At 43.9% G+C, this 27,074-nt stretch overlaps 1 protein-coding gene across 5 annotated transcripts in view; it reads left to right on the forward strand.

Annotated features, from left to right (window-relative positions):
- The window catches only part of Chd9 (chromodomain helicase DNA binding protein 9), a 208,022-nt gene that overhangs the window by 50,156 nt on the left and 130,792 nt on the right, over window positions 1-27,074 (forward strand). For 2 of the 5 annotated variants that reach the window (XM_055620761.1, XM_055620765.1), the window contains exons 1-2: window positions 22,161-22,239; window positions 25,077-25,207. The exons of 2 other annotated variants lie outside the window; for them this stretch is intronic. The gene's annotated coding sequence lies outside the window, so the exon portion shown is untranslated. Of the gene's footprint in view, window positions 1-22,160; window positions 22,240-25,076; window positions 25,208-27,074 lie in introns of those variants that run through there. One more of the 5 variants, XM_055620764.1, reaches the window with a different exon arrangement.

Raw genomic sequence — 27,074 nt, forward strand, 5'->3', positions numbered from 1 at the left:
ATCTATCTATCTATCTATCTATCTATCTATCTATCTATCTATCTATCATCTCATAGTACAAATTGGCCCAGAACATGTTCTTCCAAATAACCTGGCTCCATCTAAATGAGTGTCATAGAAGTACTCAGGACCATCTGGGCAAATGCAAGGCTTCCAAAGAGTCACAGCATTCCATGTGCCAGGATGGACTAATGCTAGCAGATATCGCAAAGGCCTGTTAAGAGTTTCCTTGAAGTCTTTTGCTGTCTTGTAGCACACCCCTCACCCGCAATCCTCCTGTATCAGCTCACAGTTGCTGGGATTCCAGGCATGATCCACTGCAACAGGATTAGTTTGCAACTTTTAAAAGACTGGATGTGAGTTTCTGCTAAAAGTCTGTGTCTAAAAGAACTGGGGATCTCCCTCAATATCTGGCAAAAGGCACCTTAGGTAGTTCAGTGCCTGCCATCTGTGAAAGAGGGAACTGCTTAGACTACTCAAGGCCTGAAGCAACAACAACAGAACCCAAAAAACTAGGCGGGAGTTTGCATAACTGCAAGTATTTCAAAGAAAGGTCATCTTTTGTCTTCTAACTTCTTTTGCTGTACTGGGTTCTGTGTTTTAAGCTTCAGCCGGCAGTGTCTGTCTCTGGTCTGAGCAGTGATCAGAGCTGTACTGAAGGGTGTTTTCTTTGTGCTGAAGTGGTCTTACTGTTCCTTACTGTCCACATGTGTCACACATTTATCCATACTGGCTTGGGGATTCTTCAGTTGCTCGTATCTAGCTCGTATCTATCTGACCTTCGTGCTATGCCGGCTCAGGACACTGGAACCAGAGGTTCTGGCTTTATGAGCTTTGTTCCTAGGAAATGAACCAAAGTTCTTCAAGTGTGACTTTGAGGATCTTAAGAGTAGTAAAAAAAATAAATAAATAAAATTAAATTAAAAAGGCATAAACACCAACAAAATACTGGGGTGGTCAGCCATTTCCTAAGAGATGGCTGGGGCGGTGTTGTAAAGTAGTTAGGAACATCCTCTGCAGCGGCTGTTAGGTTAGGTCTCAGTTTTGAGATAGGATCTCACTCTAAAGCTGACCTCATCCATATTTGTTGAAGGAAAGAAGGAAAAAACAAAAAAAAAAAAGGATCACAGTCTAGGTAAAAGATGCCTGTGATGAGAATACCAGCTACAGCGCATATGTGGAGTACTATCCTTCAACCCCGGGGCTGGAGAAGGAAGGGAGGGAGGAGAGTATCACACTCAGCACCCTTCACTATCTCGTATCTCTTCAAGACTCGCAGAAAGAAAGAGGAAGAGGGGCGATTTTCAGGGCGCTGATCTCTGCCAAATTGGTTCTATGCTCTGCTTCTGTGTCATTATTTTTAGCCAGGGGGTTATTTTGGAGGAGCTAGGAGCAGTTGTGGTGGAGGAGTAAAAGGCTAAACCAAGATGTCCTCAGCAGGAGCCTAGTGTTGGCTCTATAAACTAACTGCCCCTTTGGTTTTGTTTGTTTGTTTTTGTTTTGTTTTGTTTTTTGAGACACGGTTTCTTTGTGGAGCTCCGGCTGGCCTGGAACTTGCACTGTAGACCAGGCTGGCCTCAAACTTGGAGATCTACCTGTCTCTGCCTCTCAAGTGCTGGGGTTAAAGGCATGTGCTACCATAGCCTAGCTGTATTTTTTTTAAATTTTTTTTTATGTGCATTTGTGTTTTGCCTGCATAAATGTCTGTGTGAGGGTGTCGGGTCCCCTGGAACTGTAGCTACAGACAGCTGTGAGCTGCCATGTGGGTGACGAGAACTGAACCCAGGTCCCTGGAGGAACAGTCAGTGCTTTTAATTGTTGAACCATCTCTCCAGCTCAGAGTTGTGTAAATTTATTGTGAAAGATATGTACACAGCTGGACCTAGTGATACAGGCTTGTGATCCCAGCTATTTGGAAGGCTGAAGCAGGAGTTGGGAGCCGGAATGGGATAGGGCATGGTTCAGGCCAGCCTGTGCAATTTACTGAGATACTACCCCATAACTAAAGACGTAGGAAGAGGGAGGTCTGTAGGGCCTCTTCATTTCATAGGGCCTATGAAATGGCTCAGCCGTAAAGGTGCTTGCTACCAAGCTTGACAACCTGAGTTCCATCTCAGGAACCCATGTGATGGAAAGACAAGAACCAGCTCCCACAAGTTCTCCTCTGACCACCACTTACACCATAATAAGAGGGTCTGCACACCCACACCTCCCCCCGATAAATGAATGAATGAATGAATGAATGAATGAATGAATGAATGAAAAATAAACAAATAAATGAAATGCAACAAACATGTACTTGCCATCACCATTCAGAAACGGTACTGAAACTCTCAAAATAATGGTTGCCTAGTTACCTGGGGTTGGGTAAGACAAGTTCATTTGTTTAACAAACATTTACCAAGTATGTACTGTGAGTCTCGGTACTGTCACAGCACTGAGAATATGGCAATGAACAAATAGAAATGTTTATGCCCTGAAGCTTCTGGTCCAGAGAGAACATAAACAAGCAACATTGAAAGGACAGTCCTGGAGTCCATCCTGTTCTCACCGTAGCGCCGAGAACGGTGTGCTACAGTACAGGAAACAGGCTGCTGGGTGGTTTGGTTTCAGTGGAGATCAAACACAGCAGCCTTAACAGGCTAGGTAAGGGTGCAGCCCTGAGCTAAACCCCGCCTCTCCACTGTGCGGTTTTGTGATGCACTTTCAAGGAGGAGCTGGGCTTGTTGGGAACTGTGCTGTTCTCTATCAGTGGGGAGCAGTTCTGAGTCCTCAAGTCTGACTAGCTTATGGTAACAGCCTCAGAAAAGCAAACAGGATGGGAAGCCTAAAAGTTGCCCTCTTCCATTCCTCTTTCTTTTCCTTCCTTTTTGCTTGCTTTTGTTACTATTGTTTGATTTGTTTTTTTTTTTTTTTTTTTTGATTTGTTTTTAAGAGATGGCTTAGTAGTCAAAATCGCTGTCTGTTCATCCTGAGGGCCTGGGTTCAATTCCCAGCATCCACGTGATGGCTAGTAGTCTTCTGTGATTCTGGTTCTAATGGATCTATCAGTTTTTTCTGCCCACAACAGGCCATGCACGCTCTTGGTGAGCAGACATACATGCAGTTAAAATACCTGTATAATTAAAATAAAAATAAATATCCATGCTGGTCTAAACCTCACTATGTAACCAGGCTGGCTCTGAGATTGCTTATTTGGTTTGGTATTTAGTTTTTTGTTTGTTTGTTTGTTTGTTTGTTTGTTTGTTTTTTAGGGGAGGTGGGTCTCAAGCCAGGGTCTCACTATGTAGCTCTGGCTGTCCTAGAACTCACTATGTGGGCCAGATTGGCCTGAAACTTACAGAGATCTGCCTGCCTCTGCTGTTATTAAAAACACGTGTCACTACACCTGGCTTGGCTTTAAACTTGCGGTAATACTTGTGCCTCAGTTTTCCATGTGTGAAGTCTTCTTCTCAGCTGCTCAGGAGAACAGCAGCATTAGCGACAGTATTTCCTCCATTTTGGAGTTTGGATGGTTCCCCTCTGCATCCTTGATTTATCTTTGCTCCTAAAACTTCATGTCAATCAAAAGCTTCTGTGGCCATAAGCTTTAGACCATGACAAACATGTTCACAGGGAACAGACAAAAATGGACACAAGTGTAATGCGACCAAGGGCTGTGACAACTGGAGAGTGTATAATTCTGTTTAGTTCCGAGGATGGCGATGAGTATGTTATAAGAGCTCAATGTTACTAGATTTCTAGAAAATTAGAAGTCTAAACTTTTAGGTAAAACATTCTGATTTTTTTAAATGCTGGCAGTTCATGCGTGCAGGTAAATTTATGATCTTTGACGTAGACAAATAATTTTTGCATAACAAGGGCCATAACTTAAAAAAAAAAAAAGGTGGGCAAGGGGCACACATGGTGGCACATGCCTCTCTCCAGTTGTGGCTCCTGGGAGGCAGCGGCAAGAGAGTCTTAAGCTTAGGGCCAGCCTGGGCTCCATAGAGAGACCCTACCTCACAAAACAAGGAAGATGAGTCGGGGGTGAGGGGGGGTGGGGGAGGCAGACGTTGTATCAAGCTGATAGTTGGAGAGTGGGAATTCAGCGGGAATTGACCCTCTGCCAAGCTTCTGTCTCCTCTGCTCAGTTCCCAGGTTATTTTGGAGAAAGTAGCAACATCTGAGTCATCCTGGTGGGGCGGAGAAGATGCGTCCCCGTGGGTAAACCCCTGCGCCCAGAGCTCTAGTTTCCCCTTCTGCAGAGCGGGCTGGACCCAAGGGTTTTCAGTCTCTATCCTTCTAAACCCTCCACCTCTTCAGAGATGCCCTCCAGAGCTGGGGGATGGTGAGCCCCCCACCTCCAGGCTTTCAGAGCCACAGCCTCAGCCTTTGTTCTGTTTTCTCTCTGGGTTTTTTGCCTTTTCTGTCTTACATCTTGAACTTCTGCCAGAAGCTTAAAAATAAAAATCTGAAGAGTTTCCCTAAAGTTTGACAGTCTGGATGCGATGCTCAGCTCCACTGTAAGCCATTATTAGCTTTTCTCTAGTTGTCTAGTGCGGCTTGTCTGCTGCCAGTTGTCACTAGGTCTGTCCCCAGGCACAAATGAACAAGTCACTATCAACTGTTATAGGGAGAGCTGGGGGTGCAGCTCAGTGACGGAGCAAGGACAAACTGTGTACACCTGTACACACACATGCACACGTATGTAAGCACTACACATACCTACACACATACACCCACGCACAAACATAACTGTGTGTGTACATACACGCACATAGAGGATTCGAGGATGATTCTGACACATTAGTCCACTAGATAGTTTTAGACTTTTGTTTTTTTTCTTAACAGTTTATTTATTTATTGGTTGGTTAGTTGGTTTTTTGAGAGAGGCCTTCGCTGTCCTGGACTTGCTTTGTAGAGCAGGCTGACCTTGAACTCCCGGAGATCTTGCCTGCCTCTGCCTCCTGGGATTAAAGATGTATACCAGGGCTGAAGAGGTGGCTCAGTGGTTAAGGGCACTGAATGTTCTTCCTTAGAGGAGCCAGGTTCAAGTCCCAGCACCCACATGGCAGCTTACAACTGTCTGGTAAACTCCAAGATCTGACACCTTCACAGGTGGGCAGAATGCCAATGCACATAAGATAAATAAATAAGTTATTTTAAAAAGCATACGCCACCATGTCCAGCTTTATTTTTTTAACATTTTTTTATTGGCAAACAGATATGTTCTAGTGTTATATTCCTTATAAATAATGTAATCATATTTGCTACCGAAAAGCTTTCCTGGCTATCTGTGGGAGTGTGTCTGTAACCCCTGTTCCTGGAGAGGCTGGTACAGGACTTAAATCCAGGAGTTAGGGCCAGCTTGGGAAACAGCAAAACCCTGTCAAATCAAACAAACAAAGCCTGCCATCAAGAAAGGAGAAACAAACTCTTCAGCAACAGGGCCTTGTTGAGCCGTGCGATTTGATAAAATACATGAAAGTCTCGAACCTCCAGTCACTCTGCTCAACTCAAATAAATCTGAATATAACGAAATCACTTTAAAGTGTTGTCATTAGGGTGCAGTGGCCCCCCACAACTCCTGCACTTAGGAGGCCCATAGTAGGAGCAACAGGAGTTCAAGGTTCATCTGGATTACACCTTTGAAAAAAAGAGCTGTAATTATTGACAGCAATATACGGTGACTATGTATAAGATTCAAAGTATGAACTGTGCAAAAAGGACATCTTTTTATGTTCATTGTGATAACAGAGAAACTAAGGCTAGGTGAGGTGTAGGCTTGCCTGGACCACCAAGACTGATGCAACCTGTCAAACATGTCCCCTGGCTCCCAATAAGGTTACTGAGAACCTTATTGGGAGAACTCAGAACCTTATTTGAGAACTCAGGTGGCGGGAGGGCTCCTGTTTGAAGCTGTCTTCAGATCCTCCAGCAAACTGTTTTCCACTTCAGCTTTCCAGAGCTTCTTAGCTGCTGAAAATGCCTTCAGTGGAAGTGGCTAACACACAGCTGTCATTGTTCGCTGCCCTAATCTTGACCGATCAGAGGATCCGAGGATCTGTGAATTTAAGCTGCCCTTTCCAATGACCTGGATTTCTTCAATGGAAATGAACTTTGAATCAGGGGTGGAATCCATTGATTTTTCTAATATTCCTGCTGACTTTCCCCGATGCAAAGAAACCTGTTTTTCCACACCTAGTTTAAGGGGTTCAGGGCCCTAGTGATGACTATATGTGGGAAAAAATGTGACACAATTATTGATTGCAGGACTTTTTTTTTTTTTTTTTTAAGTTAGCACTTTTCTGGCCACAGGGTTCCCATCTACCTTTCCTCAGCTGCTAATTTCCTAGGGTGGGATAATAAAGTCAGCTCTCTAAATTATAACGTTCTATTCACTAATCTGCTAAACCCAGAGACAAGGGTCTGGAACTTAATATGTAGACCAGCCTAGTCTGGACCTTATAGACTTCCACCTGTCTCTGTCTTCCAGAGTGTTAAGATTAAGGTATCAGCCACCATTCTTGCCTGAGACACCCACCCCATCCTAAGATTGTAAATTTAAGGAATTTCCTTCGTTCTGCTGGTTGCAGTTGGATTTCCATTGTGGGTGGACGAAGCTACATCAGGGACTCAATGAACCTGAAGTAGGCCTAAGCGCCTGTTTAACAAACCTGAGTTGTAGCCCAGTTTTCTTTCCCACCTAATAGTAACCACTATTGTTTTTTTCCTTCACGTTCACCTCCAAGACAGGAAGAGTACTAATTTTCAGTTGCACACTCTAGTACTTTCAGCAAGTGCTTATGAGCATGTTTATAAGGAACCACAAGGCAGGCAGCATGGGGGGTGTTCTCACTTCCCAGGCGAGAAAAAAACGTGCTGATCCGTTCGTCAGCTCTAGATAATTCTCTTTTCAGCCTTGTGGTATTTGTTCATTTGTTTGTTGTTGTTTTGAGACACCATTCCACACTGTAGAAACACATAAACCTGGCTGGCCTCTGAACTCACCTGCTCTTTGGCTCTTTGGCTGGCCTGAGAGCCATGATCTTCCTGCTCAACCTGCCAAGTAATGGCTCCCAGTTCCTTTCCGTTGAAAGCTTTCTCCTTCTCTTCCTCCCTTTTTTTTTTCTTTTTGTCCTTTAGAAACAAGATCTTATTATGTAGCCCAGGCTGGCCTGGAAATCGCAATCCTCCTGTTTGAGTGCTGGAATTATAGACATGCTTCATCGTGTCGAGCACATGGGACAAGGGTTCCGCCACTCAGCAATACCCCTGAAGCAGCCTAAAGTACTGTTTTTCTCTCTTGTCTGTACAAGTCACTGCGTGAAGAGTTTTAACATCCTGATGCCAAGACCCATCACCCCTAGGTGTGGGTAGGGCATGAGTAAAGACAACTTTCAGGTTTCTCTGGAAATATTGTTGTACAGTGTCTTCATCTGTTTTCTGTTGCTATGACAAAATATCTGACACTGGGTAATTTAGAAATTTATGTGGCTCATGGTTCCGGAGGGCAAATGCATAGCGGTCATGTCTGCTTTGCCGCCTAGTAAAGATCCTCACATGGTGAGGTGGAACAAAGAAATTGGTCTACATCTGTCTTATAAAGCCATCTACACTGTCATGGTGGGGGGTGGGGCTTTAGCCACCAGGCCTCATCTAATTCTAGTTTTAAAGTCCCTACCTCTAAATGCCATCAGCGTTTGGAATTGGTGATTAAGTTTCTATCATGTGAACCTTTGAGAGACATATTCAAACCATAGCACATAGCAAAACTTTTTATTTTTATTTTTTCTTGTTTTTGAGGCAGGGTCTTACTATATAGTCCAGGCTGGCTTTACACTTATATGTAGCTGAGTCTGATCTCAAACTTGCGATCCTCCTGGTTTATACATGCTGAGATTGTAGGTTGGAGACAGCCATGTTTGACTCAAAAAAATAAGGTTTGAGAATTTTTTTTTTTTAAGAAATTTATTTTGCGGAGCACAAATTTGTGCTTTGTGGCACATGCCTTTTATTCCAGCACTTGGGAGGTAGAGGTGAGTGGATCTCTGTGAGTTCTAGGATAGTCTAGTCTACACAGAGAGTTCAAGAACAGCCAGGACTATACAGAGAGACTCGGTCTTGGAAAAAAACAAAAAGTTATTTTTTTATATGTATTGAGTGTTTTACTTGCATGCATATCTGTGTACTATATTTGTGGCTGGTACCAGTTAAGGCCAAAAGAGGGCATTAGATTCTGTGAAACTATGATTACAAAGGTTATGAGATAACATATGGGTGCTGCCAACCAAACTTGGGTTCTCTGTAAAAGCAACCAAGTATTCTTAACCACTGAGCCATCTCTTTAGTCCCCACAGTTGAGAACTTCCTTCCATACTTCTTTCTTTCCTTCCTTCCTTCCTTCCTCCCTCCCTCCCTCCCTCCCTTCTTCCCTCCTTCCTCCTCCTCTTCTTTTTTTGTTTTATTTGCTACAGGGTACAGGGTTTCTCCATGTAGCCTTGGCTGTCCTAGAACTCGCTCTGTAGACCAGGTTGTCCACAATCTCACAGAGACCCACCTGCCTCTGCCTCCAAAGTGCAGGGATTAAAGGCGTGTGCAACCACCACCCTTAGAGACATTTGATGTAAGTGTCCAGTGTCTAAAGCTGATTAAATGGCAGGTATTTTGTTTTTTCCCATTTTGAGCTCAGAGCATCAAGCATGTTAAGGATGTTCTGTGCTGCCCGGGTATCTCTCCAGTGGCAGCAACAGTTGTTTCTGCTAGAACACTAGACATGTCTTAAGGAATAATCCATTCTGTGTAAAATACACATTAGTGGAGCATCTGGGTACTGGGAATATTATGAGAAACTACACTGAGCTTATTTATGCCTCAATCCATTTTCTTTCTAGTGGATGGAGATAAATGATAAATAGTAAGCAGTATGTGATAAGAGGTAAGAAGGGAACTGGAGCAAAGGAACCAAGTTCTTCTCAAGACCTGGAGGTGGAGGAGGGGCACGGAAAGCTTCTGTAAACACAGAAAGGAGAGGAAGTAGGTGAAGAGGCTCAGACAAGGAAGGCTGTGTACTTAAGGAACAGGAAAGACTCCTGCTGTTCTGTTATCTAGAATGGGATTAGCAGATAGTGAGAAGTGGTACTCCAACCTTTCTTTTCTTTCCTTTTTTATTTGTTTGTTATGTATACAGTGTTGTGCCTGCATGTACACCTGCATGCCAGAAGAGGGCATCAGATTGTAGATGGTTTTGAGCCACCATTTGGTTGCTGGGAATTTAACTCAGGACCTTTGGAAGAGCAGCCTATACTCTTAACCTCTGAGCCATCTTTCCAGCTCCCCCCCCTACCTTTCTTTATCATTTACACAAATGACTCAGTCTGTCCTTGCCAAATAATACACACTCTGCAAAGGAACCACACAGAGAAGCATTCTTCAGGAACCAGGGTAATGTGTGCCAGACAATAACAGTGTCACTGTACTAGCCTAAAATCGCTGTTGGTGAGAAAAGTTTTTGACATTAGGCTAAAGGGAATAAAATGCATTACCAATTTGATATTCGGAGGATTTTGTCTAATCCATTAGTCTTTTATCCTCTTGCTAACCATCACTTGAAACTAGGCTGTTAGTGTTCAGGACTATGGAACACAACCTCTCAAGTGTTGAGAATATATGCGTAGTGGTGGGACACCTGCTCCGAAGATCTATGACCCTGGGTTCAATTGTCAGCACAATAAATCAGTAAAGTAAATAATAAAATGAAATAAATTGTAGAATCAAGATTGTCAGTGAGGCAAACTAATCCTAGACATTTGGTTCTCTGATATTCCCTCTCTCTGTGTCTAATATGTGTGTGTGTACATACAAACATATATATATGTATATATACATATATATGTGCGCATATATATATATATATATATATATATATATATATATATATATTCCTATCCTTATCCCATATCCTAGGCTGGTCCAAACTCCAAAGTCCTATGTCATTAAGGATTACTTTGGGCTTATTAACTTGCTCCAAATTTACAAGTTTTAGTAGGCACATGTCATCATGTCCAGTTTATGTAATGCTGGGAAATCTAACCAGGGATTCATGGATGCTAGGCAAATACTCTACCAACTGAGCTGAATCACCAGCCTCTCTGGTATACCTCCCTCTTTGTCTTTCTGTCTGTCTCTCTTTGTCTCTGTCTCCATGTCTCTCGGTGAAAGTGGTTGTGGTGGTAGTGGTGATAGAAACTACTTCCAGGGTCTCAAACATAGGATCTCATGGAGATGTAGCTCAGGCTGGCCCTTAACTTGCTACATACTTGAGGCTGACTTGAACTTCTAATCCTCTCACCTCTACCTCCAAAGTGCTGAGGTTACTGTATCCTGCTACATCTTAGCCAAGAAAGCCCTTCTTAATCTGCCCCACTCTACAAAAATCCTGAAAGGACACCACTGGTACTTTTTGTTTTCTTAAAAAATTTAAATTTAAATTGGCTGTACTGGACTCACTTTGTAGACCAGGCTGGCCTCGAACTCACAGCCATCCTCCTGCTTCTGCCTCCTGAGTGCTGGGATTACAGGTTGCGCTACTGAGCCCGCCTTTAAATTGTATTTTTTAAAAGTTTGTCTTGCCTGCATGTGTGTCTGTGCACCACTTGTGTGCCTAGTGCCCACAGGGACAGAAGGGAGCATCAGATCCAGTAGGACTGGAGCCACAAGCAGTTGTGAGCTACCATGTGGGTGATGGGAATTGAACCTGAGGCGTTTAGACCAGCAGCTGGAGCTCCCCCCCAACCCCCCTTGAGATACGGTTTCTCTGTGTAGTACTAGCTGTCCTGGAACTTGCTCTGTAGACAGGCTGGCCTGGAACTCAGAGATCCACCTGCCTCTGCTTACCAAGTGCTGGAATTAAAGGTGTGCACCACCACTGAGCCCCTCTCCCACCCCCCAAAAAAGTGAAAGAGGGAGAAGGAGGACTTCGGGTTCTATTTTCTTTGTTTTGAGTATTAGAAAAGACAAGATGGCATAGATGTGACAGAGTTGGTAGAGTGTTTTCCTAGTTTGCACAAGGCCCTAGACCAGATTCCTAGTGCCCCAGACCATCTCCTTAGTGCCCCATATAACTAGACATTGTGGGGCCAGATGGTCGTGGCTCACACCTTTAATCCCAGAATCCCTGAAGCAGAGGCAGGTGAATCTCTGTTAGTTTGAGGCCAACCTGGTGTACACAGTGAGTTCCAGGACAGCCAGGGCTGTTATACAGAGAAACCTTGTTTTGAAAAAAAAAAAAAAACAAAAAACAAAAAGAAACAGGAGGAAGAAAATGGTTAGGTGTGGTGGCATAGGCCTGCCATAAAAACAACTCTAGTGATGTATCCATGAGGATCAGAAGTTAAAGGTCATCCTTGGCTACACGGTGAGTTTGAGGCCAGCCTGGGATGTAGGAGACCCTGTGTTAATAATGAACAAACAAACCCAGGATGAGTTTTTTTCTCTAAAGGTAAGATGACTATAATGCAAAGCAGCTAGTTAGAAAAATACATTTAGTTTCCATCAGACTTTTGTTTTTGTTTTGTTTTGTTTGTTTGAGACAAAGTCTCACTATGTAGCTGTAGCTGCTCTGCCTAGAATTTATGTAGAGCAGGCTGGCCTCAAACTCATGGAGTAATCTCCATGGCTCTGCCTCCCAAGGGCTGGTATCAAAGGCGTGTGCCACCACACCTAGCTCCATCAGATTCGGGGCTGAGTGATGCAGAGCATCCATGCTTTCAGAGCACAGCAACTACTGCATCTACAAGCGATGGCTAGTACCAAAATTAATTCCCAAAATGAACTCGCTGATGTTTGCCTGCTCCATAAAACAGTTCGCCGTGAGGTCAGAAGACAGAGTCTATCATGTTCCTTGTTACATTCCTGGCACCTAGCACTGTGCCTGACTTACTAACAGGTATGTTGAACACATTCATTTTTCAGATTTCAGTCCTTTTTATGTATCTGGATCCCTCCCCCGCTTGACGCAGATGCATCTTTCCCGCTGGTGAATATATCACCCCAGGGGTGTAAATATGATCCCAGCAGAAGCAAATGCATAAACGGGGTATCGAATACTCAGGGACATTTATCAATGATAGCCTCCAACCTACTTCTTCCTGAAGACCTTCTAAGGGTAGGACAAGCAACTGTTTCTAAAAACTCACAGTGTGAGACCCGAACTGTCCAGCAGGATGAGGGTTTGAAGAATATTCCTAGATAGAGGAAGGGGATAAAACTAGATAAAGCTTAAGTTCTAAGATCTGTCCCCGATCAAATGAGCCTCAGCTAAGAACCAGAAAATCTGCTCCCTGGCTGGACGTGGCCTTGGGCTGTTGTCATTATCTGCTGACTCTCGTTTGGAAAACGGCACCAACTGAGCATGCTCGAAAATGATGGGTAATGTGTTTAATCTACAGCTAAAAGTTTGTCTGCCTTCTGCTGGCTTTGAATAAAAAAAAGAGCCTGGAAAAGAAGTCTAAAGAGCTTTCTAGTGACATACTTCATTCACTTCTGTCTAAGAAAAGCCCATGTTCCTCACTGAGTCAAGGCAATTTCACAACTCCTAGGGAGCCTCTGGGAAATGAATGTTTACTCATTGATGAATCAGCCAGACCCCCTTTTGGGTTCTTTCCCTGGAGTAGACTATCTGAGTTGCTCAAGCTACTCTTAGTGTAACACATAGACATGATGCTAGCTCCTGCAACACAATGGCATAATATACTCAAGTTAGGAACCTAACATACACAAACTATTTTAAGAAGCATACCTTTAGCATTAATAATTCCTTATCCTTGGACTGTAAAAGAACGATTTTTGCCTCTTTTTTGTTGTTAGTTTGGGGTTTTATATTGTTGTCTTTAAATATTTATTTATTTAATGTATGTGAGTGTTTTGGTACCTGTGGAGGTCAAAAGAGGGTGTCATATCCCCTGGAACTAGAGCGATGAATGGTTATGAGACACTTAGTGGGTACTGAGAATCAAACCTTGGTCCTTGTTGGAAGGGCCACAAGTGCTCTTGACTGCTGTCTCCTCATCCTCAGCCTTTTGTTAGGTTTTTTTTTTTTTTTTTTTTGAGACAGGATTTCTGTCTGTAATCCAGTCTCTGACCTCAAACTAACTGCAATCTTCCTGCCCCAGCTTCCTGAGGACTGGGTTTATAGGCTGCTTTTATCAGTGAGAATCATATTTCCAACGCTCATCCTTGGACCATAGCTGGGTAATCAATTGCATATACACACCACTGTTTGTCCTTTTATCAGGGAATGGACAGTTGGGTTAGTTCTACTTTGGGATTATGAGAATCAGTCTGCTGTGAACATTTGCAAACAGGTTTTTGTGAGGATCTTCTTAATTTCATCTGAATAGCTGCACCATTTTACATTTCTACCAGCAGTGTAAGCATCCTAGGTTCTCTAACTCTTCTTGCTCTTTTGTCTCTATGGTTATAGCCATCCTAATGGATGAAAAGTGGTTTTCATTTGCATTCCTCATGCATTAGGCATATTTTCATGTGCATATTGGTTACTAGTATGTATTTTTTGAGAAATGTGTATCCTTATACTTTGACCACTTTTAAACTAGGTTTTTTGTTTTTGCTTGCTTTGAGACCCAATCTCATGTATCCCAGGGTGGCCTCAAACTTATTATGTATGGAAGAAAGACCTGGATGTCCTCTCCTACCCCCCACCCCCTTTTAGTCTTAATAATTTGGTCACCATCTTTCCATAGAATCTCTAGTTAGATTTTATCACACTACTTGGGTTTTAGGAAAACTCACCTATATTTGCTAATAATAAAACATACTTGGGCTGGGGGTGTGTGTCTCTCAGTGGTATAGTACTTGCCTAGCATAAACACGGCCTTGGCTTCATTCTCTATGGTGAAAAAACAAAACAGAAATCCTGTCCTGTAATAATGACCATATAATAGTGGTGCATGATTTCCTTCTGCTCTTTTTAAAATTATAGTGTCAATTTTTATTTATTTTTAAACTGGGCACAGTGGAACACACTAGTAATCCCAGCACTCAGGGAGGCAGAGGCAAGTGGATCTCTGTGATTTCAAGGACAGCCTGGTCTACAAAGTGAGTCTAGGACAGCCAAGGCTACATAGACAAACCCTGTCTCAAGAAACAAACAAAAAATACTTTTTTTGTGGGTACAGTTGAGACAGGGTGTCTCTATTTGGCCCTGGGTATCCTAGAACTTGTTATATAGGTGAGGGCAGCCTCAAACTCACAGAGATCTCCTACATCTGCCTCCCAAATGCTGGGATTTTAGGTGTGCTCCCTGAGAAATTTATTGTTGGTTTGTAAGCCTCCTTTCTTTATCTTGGAGGCTATACATGGAGTAGGTATATGGTTTTCTCTTATCTGTGTTTCTTCTCCTTCCTTCTCCTTCTCTTTCTCTGTTGATCTCTGCCTCTTTCTCTTTCTCCAGAGGCTTACTTTGTAGCTCAGGCTAGCCTGGAACTCACTCCCTAACTATGTAGGTTAGAATGGCCTTGAATTTGCAGCAGCCCTCTGTCTCTGGATCCTTTGTATGGGGATTAGTTGTGTGAGCCACCAAGCCTGGTTCTTTACACTAATTATTGTTCTTTTTAGATTTATGTATGTGGGTGTGCCTGGTGCCCACAGAAGAGAGCCTCAGGTCCCCTGGAGCTGGAGTTACAGACAGCTGTGGAAGAACAGCCAATGCTCTGGACTACTGAGAGATCTCTCCAGCTTGCCTTTGCCTTGCTTGTTTTGCAACAGGGTCTCATGTTGTCCAGGCTGGCCCCTTGGCTTTGTATATGCTAGGTAAGAACTGTGGTCTACAGAGCTAGTTCCAGGACAGCCATTGCTAGACGGAGAAACCCTGTCTCAACCCCCAACTCTCTCCCTCCCCAAGAAAGAACTCTACCAACTGAGGGATATCTCCAGTCCTCCTTTAACTTTCTTTCTCTTTTAAGGAAATGTTTTAGAAATTATCTTTATTTAATTATGGGGGGTTGGGGGTGTTGTAGGTTAGAGGTTAGAGGATAGCCCAAGGAAGTTAGTTCTGTTCTTCTATCAAGAGTTGCAGGGTTCAGACTAAGGTTGTCAAGCTTGCCTGAAGTACCTGCTAAGCCATCTCTTGGGCCCTCTTCATTTTCTTATTGGTTTCCTTGGAAACACAGAAGTTTTCCTATTTTGGGGATGTTTGGTTTATTTACTTCTTAGTTTTAGGCTCAAAAACTTCCAAGTGCAACAAAGTTGGATTCTTTTTTGTCAGTATGTTTGGATGTCATGTGTGAGAAACCATTGCCTCATCCGGGGTCCCAAAGACCTTGTTCATTACGCCTGTCTTCCTTCTTCCTAATTACAGTTTTATCTCTTACATGTAACATCATCCCTTTGCTTTCTTTGTATAGTTTGAGGAGGAGTCAACTTTATTTTCTAGAATGAGTGTGCCTAGGTATCCATTTGTTTAAAGTATTGTGCTTTCCCAGTTTAAATGTCTCAACCCTTCTGTAATCCACACATGGAAGAGTTTATTTCTGGACGCTTCTTGTTATTCAAATGTATCTATATGTTCTTGCATTACCACCACACTCTCTTAATTACTATAGCTTTAGAGAGAGTTTTGAAATCAGGAGCATGGGTTCTCTAACTTTCTTCCTTTTCAAAGCTATTCCATTATTCCATGGTATGTGGATTCAGCAGTCTTAAGTCACACTTGTGTCTGGTCCGGTTTTCCCACCTGGTGTCCTAGCAAACTACAATAGATAAAACCATCAGAGTCATACATGGACCTTTCACCAGCACTAAGATAAAGCGATATTATCTTAAGATAAGCCAGGTACATTCTGGTCAAGATGAAGTCACTTTCATCTTAGTCTATACAACATTGTTGGGGCTAGGTATGGTGGCTCACACCTGTAACCCCAATACTTAGGAAGCAGAGGTGGGAGGATCAGGAATTCAGTCATCTTCAGTTACATAGTGAATGTGAGGCCAGCCTGGGTCAAGAGAAACCTAAAAATGAGAGGAATTGTGGGGAATCTAGCTGTCTTGCTTCTGTAAGCAACCTTTCCAATAAGTTTCACCCTGCAATGCTGGATCTGCCTTAGATCTGTGTGCCTCTCCTTCTTCAGTCCCATGGCAGAATAGGGCCTGTCCCTGTACTCCAGGGCTGGGGTGTTTGGGAACATTTGGACATCATTTTTCAGGGTTTAATAAAGTAAGCTTTGTAGTTTCAAGCTTGAATGTATCAGTTTACTTCCAGAGTGAACAGGTAGTGAAAGAAATCACTAATGAAGTTAGTTATTTGTTTGCTTTGTCACTTATATTTTTGGTGTCAAGTACTAGAAACTAGTAGTCAGGTATGGAGATACATCCTGGAGAATTACCATTTCTCAAACTTGCGAAAGACGTTTACCAATTTGCATTGTGGGATATCCTTTTGGTGACCTAAATTGAAATGTCTTTGCAGGGAATTCTTTCTAAGGTGTCAAATTAGTCACTCACCCCTTCAAAATCAAAGTTTTGATTTCAAACATGGACTCGGAAATTCAAGCTGAAGGCTGAATGTAATGTAATGTTTAAGAATTATAGACGCTGAGGGCAGATAGCTGCTCTGTGTTTAAATATTTCTGTCAGTCAATGACTGTGTAACTAGGACAAAGTCTGAACCTTCTTCATGTATAAAATGGGAAAAAGAATCTATTCCTCGTTGAACGTTGTTAAGACTGTCTCAAAAAAAAAGTAAAGGTAAAATGGAATAACAACTGTCAGCACAAGTATATGGGAATGGTTACATTTCAGTAATTGACATCTGCTATGGGATGCTTCATTCAGAGAGTGGAAAACAGCTGTGTCATCACACAGGCTTTCTGGTAATCTGGATCACCACGTTCATGGGTGAGAGGCCTTTTTGCTCTGATATACTGGGTAGGAATGGAATGTGAAGGGGTTCCTGCCCGGGTCCATTTTGGCCACCACTTTGCTTTGGATATCCATGGCCTGATATGAACAGTTTTTACTAGGTTTTGATGTTGTTCGTGATATGGATCCTTGCTAACTTCAATTACAGAGTGTAACACAGACCACGTTGCTTTGGAATCATCCTCTGCTGTCACCTTTGGGAGTTCATTCCAAAAATATCACTAAGAACAACACCGGGATTTAATAGATGGCCCCAGTTGTGATCTCAGTACTTGGGAGATAAAGGTGAGGAGGACTACAAATTCAGGGCTAGCCTAGGCTACATAGCAAAATCTTCACTCAACAAAACAACAGTGCAGTGAAAACCAGTCACTGAATAGCCAAAATAGGTATCAGCAGAACCAGTTGAAAAAGTTGTAGGGAAGGCGAGCCCCACCCAAACTCATGAAAGCTTGAGAGTCTAGGGCCAGCAAGATGGTTCAGTTAGGTAAACATGATTTCTGGTGAGTTTGATGACATGAGTTTGAGCCCTAGGACCCATATGGTAGGAAAGAACGGACATGCTTGAGCTGTCCTATGACTGCTATCCACATGCAAACCCATGCACAACACATCTACTCACACAGTAAATGAGTAATGAATTTTTAAAAATTTGATAGTTTGAACTTTAAATTTATATATCATAAAAATGGCAAAAAAAAAAAAGTTTTACTTCTTTTTAAAAGGGAAGTTGTTTGATAAAAACATTGCCTTACCGTGATGGAGACATACAAAACCAGGCATAGGTTGAAAATAAACAGCATCATGGAAGCTTTTATTACAGGAATAAATTCTACATTTTTTTGAGGGCACTCACAGATTGTAAGTACAGTAATGTTGATAGTGATTGATTCTTTAAACAGTATATACATAATTTCCAGAAAGCTGTGTTCAAGAGACCATATTTTTCATTAGATCATGGGCAGAAAAGGTTTTGTTTTTTTGTTTGCTTGTTTGGTTTAGTTTGGTGAGACAGGGTTTCTCTGTGTAGCCTTCACTGTCCTCAATTCACTTTGTAGGCCAGGAACTCACAGCAATATGTCTGTCTCTGCCTCCCAAGTGCTGGGATTAAAGATGGGCGCCACTACCGCCCCGGGGAAGAAAAGTTTTTTAAGCAACTGAAAAATTTCATTTATATGGAATAACTTCTGCAATGCCAGATAAGTGGTACTGGTCTTCTATTTGACACAAATACAAATAAGCAATGTAGGGCGTTGACAGTTCCGAGAGCCTGACGCACCTCATTCTGGTTCAGTGTGGATCTTGTTATTAAGCATCCTTCAGGGGAATCACAGTGGCAATTGTAACCTTTCTTTTGGGCATTTTCCCTCCAGCTCTGTCACTCTCTCAATTGGGAGAATCTCTACTCCGGAGGCCCTTGCATATTCCCTCATGTAAAGAATGAGATTACTTAGAAGATGTAGCTCCCTGTAGAGTGCTTGGGTAGCACGTGGAAGGCCCTTTAAAAAGCTGGCTTCAGTGATGATGACTCAGCTGGCAGGAGTCCCTGCTGCCAAGTCTGAGGACCCTAGTTTGGCCACCAGAATCCACATGGTGAAAGGACAGAGCTAACTCCTGCAAACTGTCGCCTGACCATCGCAAGCCCACTCTGCTGTAAATAAATATAAAAGTTTTTAATAAAAGACCACTTCACGATGTACCCCACAGCCCATCTGCTCAGGCACAAACCAGGACTCCTTTATGGAGACTCAAATTCAGGAGATTTGGATCCACTGGAGGATACACCCACACTGGATCTGAAAACAGCAAGGAGCTTTGAACAAACGTAGACAGGTTTACCGAAGTTCAAACGTTCAGTTATTTTGTCCATCTTAAACCTAAATATGGATGGAAAAATCCTTAATTAGGTTATAGGGTCAGTTCTGGGTCTGGAAGTAGAGACTGATAGAATTTTAGAGCCGGAACGCTTTTTAAAAGAGGCGTCCAGCCTCTTCGTTTTGCAGAAGACCAAGGCCCTGAAACACATTGAGACAATGTAGGTCACTCAGTTAATTAGTGACAGCAGGAACTCCTGTGTCCCAGCACCTTCCAAAGACAGTGGTTTTCAAGTGCGTGCTCAGCCTCCTTTATTTATGCCGCCCCTCTTCCACTCCCCTTCCCCTTTCTAATGGCGATCCGGAACGGGAGCCCTGAACCCGGGGCGGCCCTCCCATCGAGGCACGCTACCGCGTGGATCAGGGCTCGGTCCCGTCGCCCTTTTCGCAGCAGGTGCTCGGCACCCAGCTTTCTTTAATCGCTGCATCATCGGCGGCGGCCCTCGCAGGGCTCGGGTTTTGCAGCACACGCGTGTCCCCGGGGGCTTGGCGCGCACGGAGGACGGGGAGGGCCGGCGCCACGCGGCTCAGCAGGGCTTCCCGGGCCCGCGTGAGTGACCTCGGCGTCGACCCCGCAGGCCGGGGGCAGCCGGGGCGTGCCCGCGGGGTCTGACGTGGCGGGGCCTGACGTGGCGGCGGGGGAACCGGCCGTGCACTGCCCCACGCTCCGGCCAGAGGGCGCCCGGCCACAGCCCTTGGGCCGCCCGGGGGCCGCCCCGCGCGGACCGCCCCGGAGCCGAGCGGCGACCCCGCCTCCCGCAGCCCTCAGTCCGGGGTCGGGCCGGGCGGACCGGCGCGGAGCCGCGGAGGCGTCCTCCTTTCCAGGGAGCCGGTGCCGGAGCGAGCGACGACCCGGGCTGCGCCGGTCACGGCCGCCCCTGCGCGCCGGGGCCAATCAGCGGCGCGGTCACAGATATGCAAATGAGCGCCGGTTGCTGCGGGAGTGCCGCTCGCAGGGGCTGGTGGGGTCGCGCCGGGGGAGTGAACCGGGCCAATCAGGCGGGCGCGTGGCGCGCGGGGGGGCGGCGCCCCGGCTCGCCTCCCTCCTCCGCTCCCGGCCGGGCTCTGACAGGGGGGCCTGGCCGTGCAGCCGGTAAGTGCCGCCGCTCGCCGCGGCCGCCCGCCTCGTCCGGCGTGGGGAGGACGCCCGGGGGCGCCGCGGGACGGCAAGCACCGCTCAACTGGTGGAGACTGGCGGGGGAGGGGGTGTTAACCCGGCGGTCGCCGGAGGCCGCCCCCGCCCGGCCGGCCGCGCGCGTGTCAGGCCGGGAGGGCGAGGCGGGGGGCGGCGGGGAGCCTCGGCCGCGGCGGTGAGTACGTGCGCCCGCCGCCCGCCCGGCTTGGGACGCTCGGGGCCGGGCGCCGGGGAGGGGGCGCCGCCTGCACGTGCGGCCGGGCGCACCGGGGCCCGCCCGCCTGTCATGGCCGCGTCGCTGCCCTGCGCCCGGGGGTCGGGACCCGGCGGCCGCGCCTGTTGCGTGAGCCGGAGGTGAACCCCGGTGGGCCGGGCGCGGGGCGGGCGCTGCTGCTCGGGGTCGGTCCCCGCCCGGGCGCGGGCTTGCCTGGTCCCCTGCCCGCTGTCTCGCCTCGGTGACTCGTGACAGGGCGTCCCACGCGAGCAGTGGGCTCTCCGGGGCATTGCACGCCCTTGGCACTCCCCCACGCCTCGCCTCCTGGCCCCCCCCTCCCCTGCCCTCCCCACGCCTCCGGGGCCACCTGGAAGGCCTCTCCGCGTCTGCGGAGGGTCAGTGCCAACCGGCGCTGCTGCTTTCTCGGAGCCTGTCAGGGTGTGGGACGGTGTGGGGTGGCTTCGAGGCTTCTCCTCGCTGACATCCATCCCGAAGCCAAGCACGGACCCGGAAAGCCTGTGTGTCTTCCTGGCCTGTCACAGCTGCCAGCTCAGAGAGCGATTTGTTTGTTCCTTTTTTGGTTTTGTTTTGCCTGTTAAGAAGGGAAAGCAAAAACTTTTCAGGACAAAGTAGACACGATTAAAGTTGTGACACAGTCGAGGTCTTAACAGTGCTGCACTATTACTTTCCTGGGAGCTCGGTCCTGACACTGATGTGACTTCTTATCCATTTACCCGAACTTGCCCTATGCAATAAAGTTTTTAATAAAAACCACCACCGCACTGGGTTAGAGAGATGGCTCAGAGGTTAAGAGCCCTTACTGCAGTGTCAGTACCAGAGTTCAGATCCCAGCACCCACATCGGGCAGCTCACAGACACGTGTAACTGCAGCTCCAACCTGACTTTTGTGGACACCTGCACGTGCACGAGTACACACACCACACACACACACACAGAGTTTAAGAAAAGAATTACTATTGGAAGTTAATTTTCCAGTTTTGTTGCCACTTTTACTGACTTCCCGTTCTCCAGTTCTTCAACTTAAGATTTGAACAGAAAACGGGTTATTTTTATGTAATGTCACTCTACCTAAACTCTACATAACTCTGCAATCATTTTGAAAAATCCATGAGGTCTACAAACCCGTGCTTACACAGAACACAAACATTTCACATTTGCAGGGTGGGGAGGATGTTTTCACTGTAGAGGATGATTACAGTATTTCTCTTGAATTTAGATGCCCCCTTTTGCTAACAGATAGTATAGAGCCTGGATGTTGGGTAAATGGTACATGAAATTCATCTACTGCTCTGAGCAAGTTAACCTGTGTTATGTGTTCCGGAAGACAGATTCTGTTTCTGATGTGGCTTTAAGAATTCACACTAAGTAGTTTACAGTGTCCAGAGTTTTAATTTTTCTCACTGGCTTCAATAATTCACTGGCCCATGAGTGGTGGCATAGGGTTGTAATCGTAGCACTTCCAGGCAGAGGCAGGAGGAGCCATGCAAATGAAGTGGGTTCCGGCCTAAAGGACTACATTAGTGAGACCTTGTCTCAAAAACAAACAACTCAAAGCTACTCATTAAATCCAACAAAATATTGGCATGTGTCAGTCCTAACAGTTTCATTTGAACTATAGACTATGTAATAGGGACATGAAATGCACTGGGGAACAAACTAGTTGCTACTCAGAGTTGGTTAACTAACTTTAACATCCTTGAATAATAAATATCCAGGGAAATGAATATTGTAGTAAAAAGAAAAGAACCTCCCCCCATGCACGAGCCTGTGATTGGTTGAGTAGGAGGTGATGCTTTAAAGGCACAGAAAATACTGTTAGAAAATAACAGAGTGCTGGTGTAACATTAAAACCCTCTTTTTGGAGTACTTGTTTCAGACAATGAGTCAAGACTGTGTCTTAACTAGATATGTAACTGTAGTCAGGTGTCTTGATTCCTGTCAGTCTTATATTTCTGTTTCATCTAGTTTCTTGGATGCCAGAAATGGTAGCATACACCTTTAATCTCAGAACTCAGGAGGCAGAGGCAGGTGGATCTCTGCATTTGAAGCCAGCCTGCTCTACACAGGAGTTCCAGGTGAGCCAGGGCAACATAATGAGACACTATATCAAAAACAAAGGAAAAGAAATTTCACTCAGCTTTAGAATTTTAGGATTCTGAGTATCTCATGAAATCTGTCATCTGAAAAAAAAAATACACACATAAAAAGTATTTGGTGTTAAGAAAAGGCAAAGATTTAAAAACAGTGGTATAGTTGGTTTTCCACAAAAAGCATTTTTTAGAAAGAAAACTGTCATGTCAGCAAGTATGCATCAAGGTTAGAATGTGGCATCCTTATTGAGAAGTGTAGGAAAATATTAAAACGAATAAAATAACAGATTTTTAACCTTTGAAGTATCTTGAGTGACTTTTAGCTCAACTCTAATGCTCTCCCCAAAACAGGCTCTCACTATATAGCTCTGGCTGTCCTGGAACTCACTAAGTAGATGAGGCTGGCCTCAAACTCACAGAGATCTGCCTGCCTCTGCCTCCCAGGTGCTGGGATCAAATGTATTTATACTATACCCCCTTCAACTCTTTAAAGCAATTGAATATATTCTACTAGAAGTTGTGGCCTGGGTGGGAGTGATGCACACCTGTAATCTCAGTGTTTGAGAAGCAAAGGCAGGCGAATTTCTGAATTTGATGCCAGCCTGGTCAACAGAGCGAGTTCTAGGACAGTTAGGGCTACACAGAGAAACCCTGTCTCAAAAAAAGTCAATAAATTGACAATCTGTACATTGTATTTGTGTGTGTGAGCGTGCATACATCTGTTTGTGTGTGCATGTGTAAAACTGGGGTTTGCTATGCAAACTGAGTTCAGACTCATGATCCTGTTGAAATAACTGGTATAATTGTCATGTGCTGGGATTAGAGGCCTGTGCTATCATACCCAGCTAATAAGATATACTTTAAAAATAATTTTCATTATTTCTTTTGAAACAGTCTCATTATGTAACTTTGGCTGTCCTGGAACTCGTTATGTAGACTAGGCTGGTCTTGAACTCAAAGACATTCTTCGCTCTGCCTCCCAAGTGCTGGCATTAACGGCACGTGAAATCATGCCCATTATGTATGTGTGTGTATTTAATTTGTAAGTTTTATTTTATGTGTACAAGTGTTGTGCCTACATGTATATATTTGTACCACATGTTTGGTTGGTGCCTGTGGAGGTCAGAAGCATTGGCTGTCCTAGAACTGGGGTTATGGATGATTTTGAACCACCATATGTGTGCTGGGAACTGAATTCCAGTATTCTGGAAAGGCAGCCAGTGATCTTACCTACAGAGCCATCTCTCCAGACCTTTTAAGAGATTTTATGTATGAGGATTTTACCTGTACATGGTAACATAGGGTAGCTGGAATGGTGAGCCACCCTGTAGGTGCTGGGAACTGAATCCAGGTCCTCTGGAAGAGCAGCAAGTGCTGTTAACTGCTGAGACATCTCATTTTTTAAAAGAAAAAAATGAAATAATTGATCTAGTGGAGAATTTATCAGATAATGGTATAATAAGAATATAGAAATTCGAGGCAGTTGGTCAGAGTGAAAGAATATTGATGAGTGAGTGAATAGGTTTAAAAGCCAAAAGTTGCAGAAGAAATTTATGAACATTTCATATGAAGATTTTACTTTTAACCTTCTATTACATAGATTTCTTATGTGATATAAGATTTAGTCTTTTTATGCTTACTTGGGTACATCTGTTTACTTCCTTATTGGGGCTTTAGCTTTCCACCTCTTGAAACTTTACCAGTCTTGAATACTCAGGTTTGAATCTACTTATGAACAAAATTATCTCATTATTGTGACTCTTGAGGTTTCTCCTTCCTATTACACATTTGTCTCACTTATTTGACATACCATGTATGAATTCATGACTTCTTGACTTTCTATATAAGTTTCCAGGAACATTTTTGTTTCTCCTTTATAGAAACAGATAGAAAGCTGACCAAATGTCATTGGTAGAAAGGAAGAAGGGGTAGTCCCTTTTAACTGTAGTTGTTCTTTGTATTTGGATTTGTGTGCAGTCACTCACTGAGCAGATGTATTGTGATCTCTTAACTATTAGCTATAACACATTAAGTGAGAATATACAAAGTGATTCTTACATTTGTGAAACCTACAGTACAATAGTAAAGACAGAACAAGTATATAATTGTAAAATGACATTTTTTCTGATGAGTCCAGTGAAAAAAAGAACATTGCTATGAGACACAGATGTAAAGGATTTTAGAGTCAGTGGTTAGAGAGTAGTACTCCAGGTAGCGGCATTTAAGTTAGGACATTAAAAATAAGGAATCAGAAGGATAAAAAAAAAGAAAAAGAAAAGAAACTTTCTGTGAGAATGAAAAAATAGATTTGAAGATTATGAAGAAAAGACTTTATTTATTTTCTAAAAGATATTTTGGAGCCAGGTATGGCAGTATATACATGCAATCCCAGAACTTGGGAGGTTGGAAGATCAGCTTGGGAGGAAGATCAAGAATTCAAGGCTAGTCTTGACTCCATAGCAAGTTTGAGACCAGCCTGGGCTACAGCTCTGTAGCCCAAAAAGCTGTTTTGAAGACAGATTCCAGCAAGGCAATAGTGAAGTAATAGCACTGTAGAACTGTCATTGTCTAGGTAAGGCTTCATGGTAGTGGTAATAGAGTAGCAGCTATAAAGATGCTGTAAAACAAAAGCTGTAAAGGAAAGTAAAAGGTTATATGCCTTGTGAATGTTTTATAGATATCCTTTACTTATGCATGTATTTGAGAGAAACTGAACAGCTGATGAGCTTGGGGGTGGGGTGGGAAGCAGTTGACAGCTTCTTGATGGATTGGATGTTAGGAAAGGCATCAACAATTATTTCATTGATGATTTCTGGCTTAAGGAGCAAGATGATGGTGTGTGATTTGCTGAGATGAAGATGATGAGTGGAAGAAAGGGTTTGTCCAAAAATCAAGTTTTGACATCATCCGCAGAACAGTGCTTCAGAAAGTTGAGTCTGCCTTTATGTGAATGGTAGGTGCCTCGGGACAGGCTTAATATATGTGTGAGGTGGAAGTAAGGTATATTTACAGAGTGTTTTGTTTTTGTCTTGTTTTTCTGTGGCTTGTTTTTGAAAAAAAAAAAAAAGTGTTTTAAGACATTCTCACCTGACTGGCCTGGAACTCATTGAAATCTCACTGTTTCAGCCTCTCCAATGCAAGGTGATAGGTTTGCACTCCCACACCTGGCTTTTTCAGAGAGTGTGTTTTTGTTGAAAGGAGAAGCAAGTTTTATACTTCTACTAAAACTTGATAACTATGGGCTGGGGATGTGGCTTAGCAATTAAGAGCACTTACTAGTCTACCAGACTTCCAGAGCTTGGATCCAGCACTTATATCAGGCAGCTCACAAATGCCTGTAACTCCAGCTCCGAAGGACCCTGTGCCCGCTTCTAGCCTCCACGTGCACCTGCGTACACACGTGTGCACCTCCGTGTGCCCACATGTAAATAAATACAGCTGAAAATTAAGGTGGCCAGCAATAGAGGAGTACTCTGACCTCTAACCTCCAGAGACACACATGCATACGTGTGCATGCTCACTCCTGTGAATACACACACATACATGATAAATAAAATGAACATGGGAATATTTAAAATGGCCTTTTAAAAAATTATTATTTGTATGTGTGTGTGCCATGGTGTGCATTTGGAGATCAGAGCACAACTTTGTGGAGTTCCTTCTTACGTGTTTACATGAATTCTTTTCCACCCAAAGGCATTTAAGTCTAGATTTGACATTCTTGTTTAGTTTTACAATTGAGCCAATGAGCTACAGAAAAGTTGAGGTCTAGATATTAGGAAAGTATTTGAGAAATTCCATAGTTTAATGAATGCACTACGTATCTAAACATGTGACAATATACTTACTGGTTTTACTTTGGTGAAAGTGCCTTAAAATCAGTAGTATGCAGACATTAAGAAGTCTTTTTGTATACTGAGTTGGTTGCTCTTTTCTGTTGAATGACATCTATTTCTGTTATTTATAAATATTTCCTTATATTCACCATAGTGTTTTGTTTTGTTTGCTTGTTTTTTGTTTGTTGTTTGTTTGTTTTTTCAAGACAGGGTTTCTCTATGAGCCCTGCATGTCCTGGAATTTATCTGTGGACCAGGCTGGCTTCGAATTCAGAAATCCACCTGCCTCTGCCTCTGCCTCTGGAGTCATGGGATTAAAGGCATGCACCACCACCACCTCATTGTTGGTTTGCTTTTTAAGACTGGGCATGCAACTCACTGTATAAGCTAACTTGGCCTCCGACTCACAGCAGTCTTCCTATCTCAGCCACCCCGTGTGTGCTACAATTACAGGCATGAACCACTCTGACTAGCTTAGTTAGGTTTTTAAAAGCTATTTTTGTTAAATTATGACAGATGTGCAGAAAAATCACATGTATACAAGTCTGTGATTTATTACAAGGTAAACATATCTCTGTAAACTACCACCCAGGTTAAAAAAAATGAACATTATCATTAGCAGTCCGGAAACTCCCCTCATAGGCCTTTCTAATTACCACTCCCTTTCTGTCTTTCCAGAGGGGACCATTATCCTGACTTCTGTAACCATAGATTAGTTTTGCCAGGTTTTCAACTTTATTAAGTGGAACAATATGCTATGCATCCCTTTGCATAATATTTCTGACAGTCAAATGTGTCCATGTAGGAAGAGTACTCAATATATTTTCATTGTGTTTCTTCTGATAGACACAGTTTTAGTTTTGGACTGTAATTCATAATACAGAAATGAGCATTTGTGTATGTATCTTGGTGAATGTGCACATATGGTTGGTCCTTCCTTCCTTCCTTCCTTCCTTCCTTCCTTCCTTCCTTCCTTCCTTCCTT

The sequence above is a fragment of the Psammomys obesus genome, unplaced genomic scaffold (assembly GCF_907164565.1).
Source record: "Psammomys obesus unplaced genomic scaffold, mPsaObe1.curated_primary_1811, whole genome shotgun sequence".
Taxonomy (NCBI): Eukaryota; Metazoa; Chordata; class Mammalia; order Rodentia; family Muridae; genus Psammomys; species Psammomys obesus.